Source organism: Hyperolius riggenbachi, chromosome 12, assembly GCF_040937935.1.
Source record: "Hyperolius riggenbachi isolate aHypRig1 chromosome 12, aHypRig1.pri, whole genome shotgun sequence".
Classification (NCBI taxonomy): domain Eukaryota; kingdom Metazoa; phylum Chordata; class Amphibia; order Anura; family Hyperoliidae; genus Hyperolius; species Hyperolius riggenbachi.
The window spans coordinates 138,891,713-138,907,878 of record NC_090657.1 but is presented as its reverse complement, the minus strand read 5'-3'; the positions used below and the strand labels follow the sequence as shown (position 1 = coordinate 138,907,878).

General features: G+C 43.6%; 1 protein-coding gene across 4 annotated transcripts in view; it reads left to right on the top strand.

Moving 5' to 3' along the window:
- SNX21 (sorting nexin family member 21) overlaps nucleotides 1-16,166 on the top strand; it is a 368,146-nt gene that overhangs the window by 1,175 nt on the left and 350,805 nt on the right. For all 4 annotated transcript variants that reach the window (XM_068263250.1, XM_068263247.1, XM_068263249.1 and 1 more), the window contains exon 2: nucleotides 10,795-10,854. The gene's annotated coding sequence lies outside the window, so the exon portion shown is untranslated. The remainder of the gene's footprint in view (nucleotides 1-10,794; nucleotides 10,855-16,166) is intronic.

Below are 16,166 nucleotides of genomic sequence, written 5' to 3'. Positions count from 1 at the left end.
AAGGTGTGTGAAGACAGCCTGACTGGAGTTGTGAGAACAGCATGACTGGAGGTAGGCCTGAATGATATATAAAATTTAAACCGAAATCGCGATCACCAATGTCACGATTTTGGAATTGCCAAAGAAGCGATTTTTTTGTGATGACGTCATTTCCACATGGGAGAAGTTTGAAGAAGCGTCCTAAGACTTCCCCCAAGTCCCAGCGAGTGTGGCCCGCAGCAACAGCAGTGTTGGACATACCTTCTGCACGAGTCCAACACTGTCCGTCCTTCATCACCGTCTGCCAGCTCTTGTGCACGGCATACTTCCTGGTTCCTGTATGTCACAAAGCTTGCAGGAGGCAAAGTGGATAGATGGGTATCGCTGGACTCGTGCTGGAAGGTATGTCCAGCACTGACACAGCTTGAAGGACGGGGGGGGGGGGGGGGGGGGAGGGCAAAGAGAGACACACAGAGTGGCCACAGAGACACAGAGGGCCCACAGAAAGACACACACAGCATGCACAGAGAGACTCAGAGCGAGCCCAGAAAGACACAGAGGTGACAAAGACACGGGGCACAGAGAGACACAGACCGGACACAGACAAGGGGGGCTCAAAGAGAGACATAGAGGGTACACAAAGAGAGATGGGGGCACAGTGGGTGAACAAAGCTTGATTTGAAGGAAATCGTGAATCAAATCGAAATCGTGATTTCACACAGAAATCACTCAATTCAATTTTGTCCTAAAATCGTTCAGGCCTGACTGGAGGTGTGATGATGACTTGACTGGAGGTGTGATGACGGCCTGACTGGAGGTGTGATGTCGGCCTGACAAGAGGTGTGAAAATGGCCTGACTGGCCGTGTGATGACAGTCTGCCTGTAGATGTGATGACGGCCTGACTGGAGGTTTGATGACAGCTTGACTGGAGGTATGACAAGGGCCTGACTGGAGGTGAGACGACAGCCTTATTGGAAGTGTGATGATGACATGACTAGAGCTGTGACAATGGTCTGACAGGAGGCGTGACGACGGCCTGACTGGCAGTGTGACGATGGCCTGACTGGCGGTGTGATGACAGTCTGCCCGGAGGTGTGATGACGGCCTGACTGGAGGTTTGATGACAGCTTGACTGGAGGTGCGTTGAGGGCCTGGCTGGAGGTTTGATGATGGTCTGACTGGAGGTGTCACGCAGGCCGGACTGAAGGTATGATGACGGCTTGACTGGAAGTGTGATGACAGCCTGACTGGAGGTGTGATGACGGCCTAACTGTGTTAGAAGTGCAGGGATTTACCGAAGCCCAACTGTCGGTAACATGAGAAGAGTAGCTGCCTGTGTTTTTGTTACATTCCTGTTTTCGGTGCAGTGAGGGCATTACAATATAAGAGGCATCCCCTTTAGATGTACATGTTTTGTTATACTGCCTCTTCTTGCTCTGAATCTGTCTATTAGTCTTTCTTAACAATCCATGTAATTGCCACAGCATAGAAGAACTTCAAGAAACTTTACACATGGCAGGCTTTGGGATGTGATGGGAAATACACATCTTAAAAGCAGGAACCCAAGAGGTTCAACACAGCCTAAGGTATTCAGGGGAAGCCTTGTTTGTTCCTCTCTAGTTACTGCTGCCTAGGGGGAGATCTCTCTGCGTCTCCATTAACAACACACAGTCCCACAATGGCCTTAATTCCCTAAGCAGTTTAGACTAGTCTACAGATGGATTTTAGTCTACTGATGGTTTGGTGTAATGTTTTAGACCAGTTTTTAGACCTGGTCTAACATTCAGTAATTACACAATTCACAAAGGCAAACAGGGAGTAACCACGCCCACTTTTACTGACAGAGATTAGACCAACTGATTTCTTGTAGCTAAAGTTATTATGTGAGGTATTTTAGATGTGAAGATGGAACCTTTTGAATTAATTATGCAGAAGTTTAATTGTATGCAAAGGAGAGCTCATCAAAGGAGAAGGATGTCAGTCATAGCTACTTGTTTGTTAACTGCATCTTTTGATCATTTCCCCTGCTTTACCCACCTAATTACCAAATGGTTTAGACCAGGTCTAAAAACAAGTCGAATACATTTGGTAATAGTGAATTCCCCCTTGATGCAACTGATCAAATCATCAGTAGACTAAAAATCATCAGTAGACTAGTAAAAACTGCTTAGTGAATTAAGGCCATAGACTTCGCTTTTAACGCTCTCTTATTACCTCTTCAAAGCAGGCAGTATTCTTCCGTGCCATTACCGCCTTGTTCTAATCTTTATGAATTAACATTTACTGATGTGTTGAGGTAATTACTCGCCCAGGGAGTTCTCTTCTTATGTCCTTGTTGGCGCATACATCCCCCCAGATGCTGATGTCAAATCTGCCCTGCGCATTCTCAGCGACACAGTCACGCAGTGGGAGACGTCCCTCCCAGACTCTCTGTTCATTATAATGGGGGATTTCAATTGGGCCAAGCTCCACCAAGAGCTACCACGCTTCCACCAGCATATTACCTGCCCCACCAGGAACACTAACACCCTTGATCACTGCTACACGGTCCTGAAAGGTGCATATAAGGCCGTTCCGTGGGCAGCACTAGGCTCATCCGATTACTGCCTCATCCACCTGATCCCAACCTACAAGAGGCGCCTGGAAACTGCAAAACCAGACCTGAAGTCCACCAAAGTATGGTCAAGTGAGGCTAAGCTACAACTTCAAGCCTGCTTCGACTGCACGGACTGGGAGGCCCTGGAATCACCAAACCTAGATGAGTGGGCAGACAACGTGTCATCATATATTAGCTTCTATGAGGACCAGTGTATACCAACAAAAACTTTTAAACTTTATCCAAACGACAAACCATGGTTCACCAAAAAACTACGACATCTGCGGTATTGTAAGAAAGCTGCACACAGGACTGGTAACCAGGAGCACTACATGAAGGCAAAAAACAACCTGAACAAGGAACTGAGAGATGCCAAAAAGAGCTATGGGGAAAAGCTGAAACAGAAACTCTCCTCAAACGACCCCTCGAGCTGTATGGAAAGGATTCAGGGCTGCCACCAACTATAAGCCCCCCCCCCCTCCCGCCTCAACATGCAAATCCCAGCACTGAGCTTGTTGAGAACCTCAGTGAATTCTACTGCAGCTTCGAGAACCAAGCAGCATGTGCAGGGCTCCCGAAGCCACCTGCTCCTTCCTCCACCCCGCCTGCTCCATGCCCAAACTCACCGTCTCTGACTGCGAACAAGGGTGACATCCTGAGGCACCTGTCAAGGCTAAGCACTAGGAAAGCCTCAGGCCCAGATGGTGTGTCACCAGCATGCCTGAAAACCGGTGCACAACAGCTAGCTCCTATTCTCTCTGCCATCTTTACCAGATCCCTCCAGGAAGGCAAAGTTCCTGCTTGCTTCAAGAGGTCGACCATCATCCCTGTACCCAAGAAGCAGGGAGTCACCGACCTCAACAACTTCAGACCTGTGGCTCTCACATCCATCATTATGAAAACTTTTGAGAGCATGGTCATGCCTCTGCTAAAAGTCTCAACAGAGCCCCTGCTAGACCCACACCAGTTTGCATACAGAGCGAACAGGTCCACCGACGACGCCATCAACATCTGCCTGTAGTCAGTCTACAAGCACCTGGATAGACCAAACTCATACGCCAGGATCCTCCTCCTTGACTTTAGCTCGGCGTTTAACACCATCAGCCCTAAAATACTTCAGGAGAACCTTGCTGCGCTCAATGTCCACCCCTCCCTGCGCCTGTGGATCACTGACTTCCTCACAAACAGATCCCAGGTCGTGAAGCTGTGTGCCATCCTCTCTCAACCAAGGACCACCAACACAAGGCTGCGTCCTGTCACCAATCCTGTTCTCTCTGTATACAAACAACTGCGAATCCACTGAAAGCTCCGTCAAAGTTATCAAATTTGCGGATGACACCACCATTGTTGGACTCATCTCCAACAACGATGAGAAGGCTTACCGTCACCAAGTCGAAAGTATCTGCAACTGGTGTAGGGTGAATGGGTTGGTGCTCAACACCGCAAAAACTGTTGAGCTGATCATAGACTTTAGGAAGCGCGCCCCCATCCCACCCCCAATCCATATTGAAGGTACGGAAGTCGCACAAGTCCCCTGCACTCGTCTCCTGGGCACAACCATCTCCAACGACCTGAGGTGGAAGGCCAACACCACCTCCATCCAGAGGAAAGCCCAGCAGAGACTATTCTTCCTCCGCCAACTGAGGAAGTTCGGTATGGACCAGAAACTTCTGACAAGCTTCTACTCAGCCACAATTGAATCTGTCCTGTGCGCTTCTATATTGGTCTGGTATGCTGGCTCCTCTGCCAGTGATAGACACAAGCTACAGAGGGTCATCAAATCGGCGGAAAGAATCATTGGAAAACCTCTCCCCCCCCCCCCCGCTGGACCTCCTCTACAACACCAGACTGTGCTCCAGAGCTTTGCAGATCGCTAACGATCCCTCACACCCAGGCTCTCACTTCTTCATTCGGCTCCGTTCGGGCCAGAGGTATCGGTCCATCTACACCAGGACCTCAAGACACAGGAACAGTTTCTTCCCCCAGCGTTCAAATCACTGAACTCTCTACACTCACTCCCACCCCCCTCCACCACCGCACTGTCCTCCCATCAGCTCGCTCTTCAACTAACCAGAACCATCCCTTAAGCATGTCTGCATGGCAGATCTACATATTTACTGCGAACAAGGTTTTTCTCTGTTGTGTATCACCACTGTACTACTCTGTTGAGTATCACCACTGTACTACAAGGTTTTTCTCTGTTGTGTATCACCACTGTACTACATTATGTTTGATGTATGCTACCTGTTATCTCTGTTGCCTGTCCTTTTTCTGTACCTGCTTGTGCCAAGCCCAATTCCGGGCACAACCAAGTCGTGCTTGGCGATAAATAAAATGATTCTGATTCTGATGATTCTGATTCTGACAAGTCAGTAATTCATCTCACTGCTCGGTATTTCAGCTTTTCATGCGGTAACTGCTTTTATGAATTGACATTTTGCTAAGTGCTTGGCACAGTCAGCTGTTTTCTGCATCGCCGAATGCGGTAATACTTTGTGAATGATAGCTATTGTATTTATTCATTTCCAGGTGAAAGAGTTCACTTCCTGACTGACATCAGGAAGTTAAAAAACGACTCGCTCTGCAAAAGCGCTTAGAAAAACGCTTTTCTAAAAAAACTCTCAAATCGCTCAGTGCTTGCAAATTTATGATGTGAACAAGGCTTGAGAGTGTGGTGGGATGTGCCTTTTGCCCAAACAGGTTAACAATAAAAAGTGTCTCTTTCTCATCTCAGAAATTTGGAAGGTATGCATTAATGTAACTCTTTTTTTTTATTTGGCAGCTACTACTAAAAAGTGAAACCCCTATTATGAATATATTTTTTTTTTTACCATGTGAAACTGAATAATTGCAAATGCCCTGTTTTAGGAGGGCAAAACATTTTATTGGCTCAGCTTTTTTTTATTTTTAGGGGCATGTTTTAGTTTCTTTTGGACAGCTACAAAAATCCTTGTGGTTCTACCTCTCCATGACTTAACTGGGTTCCCAGTGTCACTTTTTCTTGCAAATCCTAACACAGAGCTACAGTATATAAACCCATATCCCGTATTAGTAAACAAACATGCAGTGCTGTGCCTGGTGATGGATCAGCAGCTCACTGGAGCGAGGATCTCCCCAATCCCCCCCAAACAATATAGCATTGAGCTAATATATTGAGCTAATATCCCATATTAGCTGCCTGATAGTTGCATTATATGGCTCTGTAAAATGAATTAGTCTATAGGCATGCTGTGAACGCTAGCAGTTCTGGATATATTCCTGTCTTTTCTGAGTTGTAAAATTAATGATTTTTGCATATTCACTCACCATTCTAAGGACCTGAGCCCACTAACGCAGTTGTGTCCGCTTTTCAGTTACACATCAATGTTACAGATGCTGAAAAGTGGACAGAAAGCGGACACAACTGCATTAGTGGGCTCAGGCCCTTAGAGTACTACCAGTGAAAAAAAACCACAGCCTGTCATGTAAGGCTTAACTCATACAGGAACAATATACAGTGGGTTGCAAAAGTATTCGGCCCCCTTGAAGTTTTCCACATTTTGTCACATTACTGCCACAAACATGCATCAATTTTATTGGAATTCCACGTGAAAGACCAATACAAAGTGGTGTACATGTGAGAAGTGGAACGAAAATCATACATCATTCCAAACATTTTTTACAAATAAGTAACTGCAAAGTGGGGTGTGCGTAATTATTCGGCCCCCTGAGTCAATACTTTGTAGAACCACCTTTTGCTGCAATTACAGCTGCCAGTCTTTTAGGGTATGTCTCTACCAGCTTTGCACATCTAGAGACTGAAATCCTTGCCCATTCTTCTTTGCAAAACAGCTCCAGCTCAGTCAGATAAGATGGACAGCGTTTGTGAACAGCAGTTTTCAGATCTTGCCGCAGATTCTCGATTGGATTTAGATCTGGACTTTGACTGGGCCATTCTAACACATAGATATAAAGTGTGGCAGGAGAGGTAAACAAGCAAGGAAAACCGGCACTGCTAGTAAGCTGTGTTTATTCTTAGCTTCATGCATAAAAGTGTACATGCAAAGGCAAAGCTGACTTGCGTATTAGGTGGGTAATAGTAGAAGTGGGGTACCTGGTGGTGTGGTGGGTGCTGGGTCGTTAAGCCTGACGGCCGTTTCGCGCACGTCTGTGCATCTACGGAGGCTGCAATCACATAGATATGTTTTGTTTTAAACCATTCCATTGTTGCCCTGGCTTTATGTTTAGCGTCATTGTCCTGCTGGAAGGTGAACCTCCGCCCCAGTCTCAAGTCTTTTGCAGTCTCCAAGAGGTTTTCTTCCAAGTTTGCCATGTATTTGCCATCCATCTTCCCATCAACTCTGACCAGCTTCCCTGTCCCTGCTGAAGAGATGCACCCCCCGAGCATGATGCTGCCACCACCATATTTGACAGTGGGGATGGTGTGTTCAGAGTGATGTGCAGTGTTAGTTTTCCGCCACACATAACGTTTCGCATTTTGGCCAAAAAGTTCCATTTTGGTCTCATCTGACCAGAGCACCTTCTTCCACATGGTTGCTGTGTCCCCCACATGGCTTGTGGCAAACTGCAAACGGGACTTCTTATGCTTTCTTTTAACAATGCCTTTCTTCTTGCCACTCTTCCATAAAGGCCAACTTTGTACAGTGCATGACTAATAGTTGTCCTATGGACAGAGTCACTCACCTGAGCTGTAGATCTCTGCAGCTCGTCCAGAGTCACCATGGGCCTCTTGACTGCATTTCTGATCAGCGCTCTCCTTGTTTGGCCTTTGAGTTTAGGTGGATGGCCTTGTCTTGGTAGGTTTACAGTTGTGCCATACTCCTTCCATTTCTGAATGATCGCTTGAACAGTGCTCCGTGGGATGTTCAAGGCTTTGGAAATCTTTTTTTTAGCCTAAGCCTGCTTTCACATTTCTCAATAACTTGATCCCTGACCTGTCTTGTGTGTTCTTTGGACTTCCCGGTGTTGTTGCTCCCAATATTCTCTTAGACAACCTCTGAGGCCCTCACAGAGCAGCTGTATTTGTACTGACATTAGATTACACACAGGTGCACTCTATTTAGTCATTAGCACTCATCAGGCAATGTCTATAGGCAACTGACTGCACTCAGATCAAAGGGGGCCGAATAATTATGCACGCACCACTTTGCAGTTATTTATTTGTAAAAAATGTTTGGAATCAGGTATGATTTTCGTTCCACTTCTCATTTGTACACCACTTTGTGTTGGTCTTTCATGTGGAATTCCAATAAAATTGATTCATGTTTGTGGCAGTAATATGACAAAATGTGGAAAATTTCAAGGGGGCCAAATACTTTTGCAACCCTCTGTATACTGGATCTCAGAGTTAATAACACCCAATGGCACCTAATTCATTAGACAGGTGAAGCTCCGCCCAATCCATCGACAAGACCATCATGGCCATCTTTTCTGAATTATTTCGAAGTGTTGCCCCCCCCCCCCAACTGTGTTTGCACTGCCTGACCCATCTTAACAGCCACCAGTTAGGTGAGGACTACCAAGCTGTGAAAGGGTCTCAGCATCCCAGGTATGTGTGGCCAAAACTTCAGAAGACTGTAGAGAATAAAAACTCAATGGCAGCTTTGCCGTGGAGGGGTGGGGTTCTGACATTAATGAATTACGGGCGAGCAGGTGAGTTATTAACCCTGAGACCCAACGTGAAAAGACGCCTTAGAGGAGATCTAATGAACATGTATAAATACATCAGAGGGAAATATTAAAGCTTAGCGGATGAGCTTCTTACAAAGGACTAGGGTCTAGGGGACATGATCTGCGCATAGAGGATAAAAGTTTTAGCCATTTATTTAGGAAAGGGTTCTTTAGTAAAAGTGATTAACATGTGGAATGTACTGCCACAGGAAGTAGTTATGGCAAATTCTATATCTTAGATGCTTTCCTTGCATTGAAAGACATCCAAGGCTATAATTACTTGGAATATCCTGATTGTGTTGATCCAGGGATTTTATCTGGTTGCTATCTGGACTGGAGTCAGAAAGGATTTTTTTTCCCTTTTGGGGTTAATTGGGCCATGCCTTGTAAGGGTTTTTTTTACCTTCCTCTGGATCAACAGGGATATGTGAGGGTGCAGGCTAGTGTTGTACTTTATTTACTGGTTGAACTCGATCAGAGCTGAGACAAAGTCCTCCAGCACCCAAGACTTAGACACCAAAGTGCGCCCCTCCATCCCTCCCACCCCAGCCGTCCCACACTGATAGCTATTAGACCAAGAGGCACCCCAGGGCCCCCAATCCCCCCAAAACCTTAAAGAGAATCTGTACTGTCCAATTTGTACAATATAAAACATACCAATCGAGTCACTGTGATCTCCTGGATCCCTCTTTGCCGTTTCCGCCTCGATCCTGGCTTTTAACCACTTCAGCACCACAGGGTTTTTTGCTTAAAAACCAGAGCAATTTTCACATTTCAGCGCTCCTCCCATTCATTCACCAATAACTTTATTGCTACTCATCAGATGTAAATGATCTATATCTTGTTTTTTTTGCCACAAATTATGCTTTGTGAGGGTGATATTTGCTTTTAGTAATTATGCTATTATCTGTGCATTTTAAAGGGAAAAATGAGAAAAAAAAAGAAAAAATACACTATTTCTCCATTTCCATGCACTATAGTTTTCAAATAAACAATGTTACCATAGGTAAAACCCACACATTGTATTTGCTAATTTGTCCTGGTTATCTCAACATTTAAATAATGTTCCCAGTACAATGTATGGCGATAATATATTAGTTTCTGGTTTGTGTTTTTTGTTTTCTCATTGTACTCTATCAGTAATTAAAAGCCCTTATCTTCATGATTAACAGTAATACATGGCATACATATTTTAAAAGCTAAGTCCCTAGGGTAACTATGTATTCTATTTTCAATGCTGTCACTTTTGGTTTTTTTTTACAAGTATTTATTTAGGGGTATAGAGTACATGAAAATAACAGTTTTATTGCTTTTCATTCTGTTTTCCGGTAAAAAAAATTACATGACTTATCCCTCAGTTGTCAAACAACACAAAATCTATTCTCTCACTTGTCACGGTTAAAATGATACCCTATATACATAATCAGATAGCTTATTGGGCATACAGCACACTGTTTACCACAAGTACGCCTATCTACTCCCCTGAGCTTCAAGTAAAGTTTTGTGGGGAGTAGATAAGCGTAGCAAGGAAGGTAAAGTGGTTAATCGCCAGTTTTAGGCAGTGTTTACAAACAAAAAACATGGCCGCTAACCAGGAAGTGATGTTTGTATACTACTAGTTTTTATTACATATTGAATTATCTGCACTCCAGTCTGGGATTCTCACAGTTTCTCAGCAAGCATGTGACAGGCAGCTCCCTCCCCCCTCAGCCTCACAAACTGCATCACTGTCTGTGAGGAGTAAACAAAGCACACTCAGCCTGCAGGGGGCGTGCATAACTTGTATTCATTACAACAGAGGCAGCCCATTCCTCCCTGGGTCGACAAAGCTTGACAAAGAAAAGAAGATTAGATATATTACAGAGACAGTGCAACTAGAAACGGCTGCAGTAATCCAGACCACATTAGAACAGGTATAGGAACTTATAGGGTAGAAGAAATAAGGCTGAAACTTTTGTTACAGAGTCTCTTTAATATCTAGTTATCTGACTTGCAGTCACTGCCAATTATCCCCTTTTCTTCTCTCTGTTTTAAACACAATAGGGGAATGATAGCTGAGTGAGTTGTGCACCCCCTCCTACACTGCGCCCTGAGGCTGGAGCCTATCTTGCCTCTGCCTCGGCCCAGCCCTGATCTCGATGGACGTATGTCTTTTTTCAATCCAAATAACTGTAACTATGATCCTGGCAGCATCAAGACATCCTTACATTACAGGCTCTGTCTTTCACTGGAAGTAATATTTTAGTGATTCATCGTGGGAGTGACTCACAGAGCTTAGTATATGCAAATGCCTTTTGTTTCAGGAAGGCATAATTGTATTTAACATAGTTTTTTTTTTTTTTTTTTAGTAAGGTGAGGGGAAGAGGAAGAGTTTAATTTTTTTTTTTTGACCAGCAGAAACAATCCTGATGGTTCTGGTCTTCCTTGATTTAGAGCAAACCTGAAATGAAAATAAACTTATGAGATAAATAATTGTATTTGTAGAGGTAATTCTAAATAGAACTTTTTCTGAAGTCTCTGACTCTTACTTTTATCTTAAACATTCCAGCTAACTACAGTATCAGAATGTTACGTCATTATTTCTCATTATCAACTGTTCCATGGTCTGGTGAGTTTTTTTTACCCTTGTTTTTACAAAGAACTAGTCTTTGTGGGTAGCCACAAGAGCGCAAATCTTTTCTGAGGTGTTTGTATACTTGTATGTATTTGTATGCTTATTGTTCGCCTGAGCCCAGGTGGTTAAGTTGGCTACACATGCATTGATTTTTCTGGTCAATTCTAGCACTTTGATTGAAATTGCCAGACATATTTTGTCCTAGCAAATTCCATTGATATTGATTTTGGACAGTTTAACATGCAAAAGGGTGACTGGACATGATAGAAAATCTCTGTGTAAAGAAAACACTACATAACGCTGCACTGACAACATTGAACTGTACAACGCTTGCAGCAAGATCGATGTTTAATAGATTTGTGCTAAAATCTATCTAAACTTAGCTTGCCATGTGGTTTTGGAATCGATCACTATCTGAACAACTTCCAATCAAGGAAGGATCGATGGTTTGGCATATCAGGCTGTAATCAACCTATGTTGATTAAAAAGAACACTGTCCGAGTCAAACCTCATAGAAGGGGAAAACGGGGAGGGAACAAACGAGCCCCATTCCAAAAGACAACAAATCCGACCCTCAGAATAGATAACACCAATTAGTCCCTATTTTTAATCTTTCCTCATATAATATTTCCCAGGATGAAACATCTGTCCTCCAGAAAGGTTTGTTTTTTTTGTCCCTGTGAGAAAATAAATGCTTATCAATTGCTCACAGATCTTCATTCCTACGCCCGCAAATTATCCCTACAACGGTATTTTACTTTCAAACACCAGAAAAATGTAAATCATCCTGTAGATATTAATATCGTGGGCTGTATCAATAATCCATTTGATACATAGACCAATGTTGACCAATGTTCTCTTAAAAACCAGTTCAAATTTTATCCAACCTTTTATCCAACCCAATACAAGGGTGCACAAGTGGAAACTTTTTGTAACATGGTCACATCAGAAATTCTGAAATTATCAAATAAACCTGTCAAAAAAAACCAATCTGACTAGAATGTAGACGAGAGCCATTAAATTATTAGGAAATAATGATACTATTGTTATAAGAGAGGCCGACAAGGGGGGGATGGGGGGGGGGGGGAATTTTCATACAAAATAGACAGGATTATGTAGGTGAAGCAATATGCCTCCTTAGTGATCCCACATATTATAAACGACTTACTTTTGAACCTACAGATCTCTTCTTCAACAACTACAGGGATCATATAAAATGAGGTTTTGATGACGGAATTCTGAATAATGATGAATACCGGTATCTCAATATACAAACACCAAAAATTCATTTTTTTTTATCACCTGCCAAAAGTGCACAAATGTAGCACTAATCCACCGGGCAGACCTATTATTGCTGGTATGGAATCAATTACCAGTGGTCTGTCACATTATGTTGATGTACATCTCCAGAAATATGTGACCCAACTTCCCTCGTATCTTAGGCCTGGTTCACATTAGCGTTTTTTTGCTGAGCCGGCCGTAAGGATCCGGCCACCAGGATCAGGAAAAACTGTCAGTTTTCAAAGCCAGTGTGCTGTAAACTGTCAGTTTTCTATTTGTTACTATGTAGCTGCAAAAACCTTCCGTGTCCGTTCCGCTGAGCAAAACGGTCTGGAAAACAGGGTCCTGCAGCATTGTTTCGTCCGCTCAGTGAAACGGACCACGGAACCGTACAGCCGGTTCCGTTGGCAAACGCTAATGTTAACCGGGCCTAAAAGAGACTACTCATACCCTTAACACTCTTCATCAGTTGGAGTGGAAACCGGATTCGTCTCCACCAATTACTTCAAAACCACTGATCGAAATGGGTATCTAGATTTCAATAGTGCTCACTATAAACCGTGGCTAAAAAATGTCCCCTTTGGACAATTTTAAACGCATTCGACGTAACTGTACACGTAATGAGGACTATGTTTCGCAGTCGGAGATCCTTAAAACTCGATTTACCGAGAAACACGATCCACCAAAATTAATCGAAGCAGCATATAAAAAAGCGGCTACATTTTCCCAACGTGACTGTATTCAGGGTGATGATTGCAGCAGCGACTCTAGACAGACTGATACAAATCATAAGAAATTACCTATTATTATTAACTATTCCGGCCAGTCAATGGAATGTTGGGATATATTTAACCGTTTCTGGCCAATTTTGCTCAGTGACCCTATTCTTAAAACTACCTTGCCTGAGAAACCAAATGTGGTCTTTAGACGTGGTTAAAATATCAGAGGATACATTGCACCTAGCAAATTGAAATCTCAAGTACCCCCTAACAAATGTATTAAAACAGCTTCGTATAAAATAGGATGTTATGCATGCCGGTCCCGATGATGCCTATGTTGTAAGACAATAGTAGATGGAGCTAAGACCTTCTCTACCTCAGGATCAACACACCAACACACTATGCAATCAAATCTTATGTAACATGTCAGAGCACTTACGTCATCTATTTACTAACTTGTCCTTGCAATTTGTTCTACATAGGAAGGACTTCCCAAAAAGTTCAAACTCTGCTCAATAAACATAGATCCAATATAAAAAAAGGGGGCAGCAAGCATAGTGTTTCAAATCACTTTCTATTGGTTCATGGAAAAAAATATCACCTTCTAAAAGCTACAATTATAGAACAAATTCCTATGGCCAATAAACATGAAAGATTTCGCACCTTATGTAGGAGGGAATCCTAAATGCCTAGAGGAAATAAATTAGGAGGTAAAGACTAGCTGGGACATTATGTTGCTGTTCATTATTATTTATACCTTTTAAAGGGGCACTATGGCGAAAAATTTAAAAATTTTAAATATGTGCAAACATAAACAAATAAGAAGTATGTTTTTTCCAGAGTAAAATGAGCCATAAATGACTTTTCTCCTATGTTGCTGTCACTTACAGTAGGCAGTAGAAATCTGACAGAAGTGACAGGTTTTGGACTAGTCCATCTCTTCACAGGAGATTCTCAAAAAGGCTTGTATTCTTTATAAAGATATTCCCTAAAAAAGATTTAAACAGTGATGCTGGCCAGCTTCCCTGCTCCCTACACAGTTTTTTGGCAGATGGACAGAGCAACTTCCATTCACTAAGTGCTTTTGAAAATAAATAAATCCCTGAGAGTCCCACCCTGAAGAGATGGACAAGTCCAAAACCTGTTACTTTTGTCAGATTTCTACTACCTACTGTAAGTGACAGCAACATAGGAGAAAAGTAATGTATGGCTCATTTTATTCTGGGAAAAACATATTTCTTATTTGTATATGTTTCCACATATTTAAAATTTTAATTTTTTTTGCCATAGTGCCCCTTTAATAGGGATATAGGATATAAATGCATACATTTTGTATTTGATGAAAATGTCACTGTTCTAGTTCCTTTCTTATTCCCCCTTTTTCCTCTCCTTCCTTTCTCCCCCCCCCCCCCCTTCCTCATTTATAAATTATATAATGGAAGATTTGATTGTGAACAACAGGTATTTGTGGCTGTGGGTTACGGCCATTGGTGGGTGGACCTACATGCCACATATACATGCATATGTGGATCTGTATGCATAATATTGATTTTGTTTGTATCCGTGTGAAATTGTGAGCGAATTCACATTATACCACTTCTTTTTTTAATATCTATATATACCCCAGGGACCATCCCATTATTGATTATTGGAAATGTTCAATATTACTTCCCTCTTAAAGAGACTCTGAAGTCTCTAAAAAACGTTTTTTTTATTTAATAAATATGTTTAATACTTTATCCCTAACTAAACCGCTGCATCCCCGCTGCTGTACGCTATCTAAATCCCCCCCAAACTACCCCCTACCTCTCCCCCGCAAAATCCACGACTTTCTTGCTCGTGGATTTTGCTGCCCTGTGTACTTCCGTGTGAGCAGGGGCGGCGCCAGGGGGGTGCTTGGGGGTGCTCGAGCACCCCCTAAAATTGTCCAAGCACCCCCAAAGCACCCCCTGGAGTGAACTGACTTCAGGCGTCTAAAAGACGCCAAGTCAGTTCACACAGCGGCAGCACGGAGCAGCAGGCAGGGCTACGGTAAGATGGCCGCCCGGAGCCCTGTTCTGCAGACTTCGAGTCTGCAGTGCATGGCTTCGGGCGGCCATTTTCCCGTAGCCCTGCTCTCAGCATGCAGGCAGGAAGTCTCGTCGTGACGTCGGGAAGGAAGAGGATCGTGGGCGCGCGGGCGCTGCGCGCCACAATGAGGTCGGGACTCGGGACAGGAGGTCGGGATAGAAGGTCTTCTGGCTGTAGGTGAGTAAATGGGTTTTTCTTTTCTTTTCTTTTTCAGGTGATGCTGATTGTGCATGTTGGGGTCATATCTGCTACGGATTGTGCATATTGGGGTCATATCTGCTACGGATTGTGCATATTGGGGTCATATCTGCTACGGATTGTGCATATTGGGGTCATTTCTGCTACCGATTGTGCATATTGGGGTCATTTCTGCTACCGATTGTGCATATTGGGGTCATTTCTGCTACCGATTGTGCATATTGGGATCATTTCTGCTACCGATTGTGCATATTGGGGTCATTTCTGCTACCGATTGTGCATATTGGGGTCATATCTGCTACGGATTGTGCATATTGGAGTCATATCTGCTACCGATTGTGCATATTGGGGTCATATCTGCTACGGATTGTGCATATTGGAGTCATATCTGCTACCGATTGTGCATATTGGGGTCATATCTGCTACCGATTGTGCATATTGGGGTCATTTCTGCTACGGATTGTGCATATTGAGGTCATATCTGCTACCGATTGTGCATATTGGGGCCATATCTGCCACCGATTGTGCATATTGGGGCCATATCTGCCACCGATTGTGCATATTGGGGCCATATCTGCCACCGATTGTGCATATTGGGGCCATATCTGCCACCGATTGTGCATATTGGGGTCATATCTGCTACGGATTGTGCATATTGGGGTCATATCTGCTACGGATTGTGCATATTGGGGTCATATCTGCTACCGATTGTGCATATTGGGGTCATATCTGCTACCGATTGTGCATATTGGGGTCATATCTGCTACCGATTGTGCATATTGGGGTCATATCTGCTACCGATTGTGCATATTGGGGTCATATCTGCTACCGATTGTGCATATTGGGGTCATATCTGCTACCGATTGTGCATATTGGGGTCATTTCTGCTACCGATTGTGCATATTGGGGCCATGTCTGCCACTGATTGTGCATATTGGGGCCATATCTGCCACCGATTGTGCATATTGGGGCCATATCTGCCACCGATTGTGCATATTGGGGCCATATCTGCCACCGATTGTGCATATTGGGGCCATA